Source organism: Erpetoichthys calabaricus, chromosome 8 (assembly GCF_900747795.2).
Source record: "Erpetoichthys calabaricus chromosome 8, fErpCal1.3, whole genome shotgun sequence".
Taxonomy (NCBI): Eukaryota; Metazoa; Chordata; class Cladistia; order Polypteriformes; family Polypteridae; genus Erpetoichthys; species Erpetoichthys calabaricus.
The window spans coordinates 130811850-130817849 of NC_041401.2; positions in this window are offsets into that span (position 1 = coordinate 130811850).

Consider the following 6000-nt stretch of genomic DNA (forward strand, 5'->3'; position numbering starts at 1 on the left):
GAAACAAATTATAAATTTTTTATTTCTCTTCCCCCCCCCCCACCTTTTGGTCACCGGTCCCCTTTTTAAAAGCTGCGTGGACATCCTTTGACCCCAACAGCCCCTGCACCCTCAGCAGACAACCAAACAGAGCCACTGCAGGGACTGCTGGGAGTTACAGTTTCAAATTCTAGTAGAGTACGCTCTCAGATTGGCTACTTTCACCATCCCAAGCCGCGTTTTCCTCTATGGTTGCTTCCTGTTCTCTCTACAGTGCAGTATTGCCACGAAAAAAAACATAACAAAAAAAAAAAAAATTGCAGAAGATATTTGCAGTTTCTGCTAACAATTGTTAGGTCGATTGGTATTTACCTTGATTCATTTACATATCTTCCTACAGTGTAATGTCACAATTAGACTGCAGAGCTTCCTGTGTTTGATGGACACGGGCATGCTCACAAAAGTACATGTGTAATGAAGTGACTTTAACAGTTGAGTGGAGATCCCACCTGCAGGTACAGTTCTGCCTTTGTCCGGAAACTGTTTCAGAAGCTTCATAACCTTAGTCTCGGAAAGTCTCTCATTGGGTGACTGGGATCTTTTCCTGAATAAGATCCAACACAGTTCCGTAGGGTGCGATAGGAGCTTCCACCTGCAGCTAAAGTCACTTCAGTACACATGTACTTTTGTGAGCAGGCTCGTGTCGATCAAACAGGGGAAGCTCTGCATTCTACTTGTGACTTTACCTTGACTTATTTACTTATCTTCCTACAGTGTAAATACCATTCGATCTGGCTTTATTTAATAAATAAATTATATTACTTATACTGTATATAACGGCCATCACAAAAATCAAAAAGGACTTTGCAGGATACTTTGGCAAGCTCTGTAAATGCTGCTTTTTATCTGAAGGACAGGTATGGGGCAGACGGACTGGCAAGATGACGCCCAACCTGTTTAGGCATTCCCAAACGGTGCCATCTTTTGCCTTTACGCCTGGTGCAGCTGCATTCTTCTTCAACTGTATATGAGTGGACAGAGGGCTTCTGTTCTTTCTCCGATGTAGAACCTTCGTCCTCAGAGTTCCCCTCTGCTATAGCATGTCTATTTCAAAACAGTGTCAGATCGGGGCGAGTGTGACAGAATAAAACTGAATTTTTTTAATATAAATATAAAAACACCACACTCAAATCAAAAGGTTTTTATTCTATAATTTTCATGAATAAGAGCAGCTCACTACTCAAAATGGAGGCGTCCAGGATCGAACCATGAATGTCTCGAGTCAGCAGTTCTTACCGCTGCACCACCAAAGCGGTTGTATTAAGGACGTGTCAATGTCATACCCTAACGTGTGCTTTTTTTTCCCCCTGCAGTTCTATTCTTGAATAAAAGCGTACTTGTTTTGTTATACTTGTACCTTTTGTGAAAGTGTTTGATATTTGGACTTCAGGCTTTACACATTATATACTTCATGTCTAAATTTTGTCAATTATTACTAAAACATGAAAAACATTTTAACAATGTATTTACATACAATATTCACGGGGGTTACATTCCTAGAGCACCCGCAAATTGTGAAAAACCGCAAATTCTGGATGTGGTTAAAAAAAAAAAAAAATGCCTATTTTTATGGTTAAACCTTAAATATTCTCCCAAAACACTTTAATTTCAAACTAAGCTTAATACATTACCTATAAAAAAAGAATGTAAAAGGTAAACCTGTATACTGTACTGCTATGTCTCCCACAGTGCTAGAATGTAAAATACTGATGTTACCACTATATGTACTGTAAATCGTGCAAGCACCAGAAGTCTTAGAAGGTGCAGGGCGTTTCGACGGCATCTTGGGGCTTTAACCCATAAACTGCCACATACTTTGGGGTTAATGCATCCCTGGACGCCAAATACTTTTTTTGCTGCACTTTAACATCACAATTCACGAAGAAGTGAAATTTTAATAGAACAGATTTTTTTCCCATGCAAACAGCATCACAATTACTGCAACACTGATCATTTTACACACTGCTAATGAACTGTAAAAACTATTTAATAAACTATTGGAACAATATGTACAAAGTGCAACTGACCCATGGAAGAAATTAAGTAAATCACTGAGCTAACTGCACTTGAACTGGCAGCATGCAAACATACAGAGGTAAACGCTGACACTGTCGCAATCCCAGAGACCGTGAGGCTGCAGTGTGTCACGCTTGGGTCACAGAATTGCACAGAAACACAGGAGACTGCAGAGACAGGAACTTTGTTTGTTTTGAAGTATTTGAATAAACATGTCTCTTTCAGAAGTAAAACGAGTTTTAGTATGCCTTCAGTTAAAATCGATTAAAGAATCGACAAACATCATAAGGGAGCACAATCCCCAACAGGAGCAGAGGATGTCTGGGGGAGGAGATAGAAACAAAGCAATCAGCCAAAAAGGACAGGTGCTGTTCAGGCTTTTAAGTCCGCTCCTACATGCTGGCAAATGTATATATAAAGCATTAAATGGTCGAGGTCCGGCTTACTTGTCTGAACTTATCATGACTTACAAACCTAAGCGCACATTAAGATCTCAAGATGCCGGTCTGCTTATGATTCCAAGGATTAATAAAAATAACAGTGGGAGGTCGAGCTTTTAGTTACAGGGCCCCTATACTGTGGAATGGTCTGCCTGCTACTATAAGAGATGCCCCTTCGGTCTCAGCTTTTAAATCCCGGCTGAAGACTCACTACTTCAGTTTAGAATATCCTGACTAGAGTTGCTGATTAAATGTACAGACTGCATCTCTGTTGTTAGTCATTAGCACTTAAACATAAGTAACATGACAGTTATAATTGTATAATAACCCTCACTTATTCTGTTTTTCTTCTCGGTACACAAATGTGGCACTTGGTGCCACGGCCCACCTGCCAAGTTGTTTTGCCTGCCTAAGGAAAAGTCATCCCAGATGGAGGATCACAGGAATCGTGGGAAAGAGGGGTCCTTTCATCGGATTAGCTGGCCCAGCACTGTTTCAGCCGTGGAATGGCCAAACGGGGGAGGCAGCTTGAAGGATGAGGTCTCCAGGACTCTACACAAATCCAAATCTTATTATGGGATATATCATCTACTGTTAAATTCTGCTCTGTACTTCTAAAATTTATATTTTTTATTTCTTACTATATTGAGAAATTGTTCTGTTCTGTGTACTGCATTGTATTGTATTGACCCCCTTCTTTTGACACCCACTGCACACCCAACCTACCTGGAAAGGGGTCTCTCTTTGAACTGCCTTTCCAAGGTTTCTTCCATTTTTTCCCTACAAGGTTTTTTTTGGGAGTTTTTCCTTGTCTTCTTAGAGAGTCAAGGCTGGGGGGGCTGTCAAGAGGCAGGGCCTGTTAAAGCCCATTGCGGCACTTCCTGTGTGATTTTGGGCTATACAAAAATAAACTGTATTGTATTGTATTGTAAATGGCACTGGGAAATGACTATAGCTGGTTGTGGCGGTTTAAGGGTTCAGAGGAATAAAATGGAAAAAACACAAGAACACTCAGCTGGAGATGCATCACAGTCAATCAGCAGCAAGAAGAAATGGATAATGCTGTAGCAGTCCAGTGCAGATAAGATTCACACCGTCGAGAATACGGCGATTTATTTTTATGGTGGAGATTCCAGGGACGCACCCAACCTTGACCCAACCCGCATGTACTCACAAACAGAGACAAAAACAAAGCAATCCGGTAATCAAACAGCAAATAAAGAATTCAATGGAAACAATTACGATTACACATTAAATACAACAAAGCACCAACAAAACACACACAGTAAATCATGAAAAACGGCAACGGATGAAATGTAATGATGAAAATAGATAGTCCTACCGCTAGTTCCTGAAATGGTGAAGACGGGTTCAGGAGTGCTCCTTTCTTTGCAGGATGGCCATGAATCCACTTACAGTCCTCATGTACACAGGCAGACGGCAAACAATGCAGACGCCAAACACGAAACGATCCAGGACAAAACGAATAAGTACAGGTAACCCAACAGAAGGCAGGCAGAGAGACAGGAACTTGAAACACAAAATTACAAAAACTTTTTTTTTTTGCTTTTGGTCACCGGCACACTTTGTAAAAGCCACGCTGACATCCTTTGACCCCACTACTCCCCAGCACCCTCAGCAGAAGACCAATCAGAGCCACTGCAGGGACTGCTGGGAGTCATAGTTTCAAATTCTATTGGCTACTTTCACCATCCCAAGCCGTGTTTCCGCTACAGTTGCTTCCTGTTCTCTCTACATTACAGTATTGAAACGAAAAACGGCATATAAATTGCGGAGGATATTTGTGGTTTCTGCTAATAATTATCTAAGGAAAAATCCGTGAATGACCGAGGCTGCGAACTCTGAACCGCGACTTCGCGGGGGTCTATTGTAGATTGTTCTAGATACTGAACACGCATGAAATGCATGTATTCTAAAGAATGATAAAATTTCCCCTATACAACTCCAGACAACTCGCACGCAGGTAAGCAGACTTGACGGGACGGAACTTTCTGCTGCGGTGGGGGTGGGGGGGAGAGGAAGAGAAGATGGAATAGCAGGCTGCATTTGCTGATCGGACACATTTACAACACAAAACATGTTGACTGAGAGGTGCGATAAAATTTAAGGTGGGCTGGGATTAACAGTTTTTTCGTAGGCTTTGGTAACTAGTGTTACAAAGGGTCTTTAAAATGGTTTCTATATATGTTTTAGAAATGCTGTCAGAGTCTCCAAGACTGATCAATCTCTCTTCTGGAATAGAAATAGGTGGGATGCAAGGAAAACTGGGCAGATTTCATTTAACAAAGTTTCTAATTTGGAGATACTCTTCAAATCTAGTGGAAAAATTTGTGTTGATGGAAGACCAATTGTTCATAGGATGCGAAGACTATACGGCTCTCTATTATTTAATCCCATTTGTTTTCCAAACATTAAAAACTGGAAGTTGGAGAGGGTGGAAAGAGGAGGTTATCATGTAGAGGCGCCACAGAAAATATTCTAACTTTAAGTGTTTCCTACATTGGTTCCATATTCTGAGTGAAGAAGGACAATTGGGTCGTTAGTATATTGATAAATACCTGATCATTTAACACACTGCTAATGAACTGTAAAAACTATTTAAAAAACTACTGGAACAATATGTACAATGTGCAACTGACACCATTGATGAAACTCAGTAAATCATTGAGCCAACCGCACTTGAACTGGCTGCATGCAAGCACACAGAGGTAAACGCAGACGCTGGCAGGCTAGTCTAGTGCAGCAGCTCAATCCCAGAGACTGTGAGGCTGTAGTGCTGCAGGGCCGGCAGTGGTCATGAGCCGGCAGCTCAACAAATGTACGGCACGGAGAAACTACTATTGCCGGTTGCGGGCAGTTAAAGAGTTAAGAAGAACAAAACTGAAAACACAGGAACACTCAGCTGGAGATGCGTCACAGGGCAGCAGTCAATCTGCAGCAAGATTCACACAGTCGAAAAAGACGGGGATTTATTATTTTTATGGTGGAGATTCCAGGGACACACCCAGCCTTTACCGACACACATGCACTCAACAGACAGACAGACAAAAACAAAGCAAATCAGGTAATCAAAACAGCAAATAAAGAATGTAATGAAAACAATGATACCACCCCCTGTTCCCCTTACGGAGATTATACATTAAATACAACAATGCACCACCAAAACACACAGTAAAGTCCATGAAAAATGGCAACGGATGAAATGTAATGATGAAGACAGATAATCCAGAGATCCGCATGTTGAATGGGAATGTAAAGATAGTCCTACCAGTAGTTCCTGAAATGGTGAAGATGGGTGGACAGGTTCAGGAGCGCTCCTTTCTTTGCAGGATAGCAATGAATCCACTTACAGTCCTCATGTACACAGGCAGATGGCAGACAATCCAGATCCCAACCACGAAACGATCCAGGACAAAACGAATAAGTACAGGTAACCCAACAGAAGGCAGGCAGACAGGAACTTGAAACAAATTATAAATTTTTT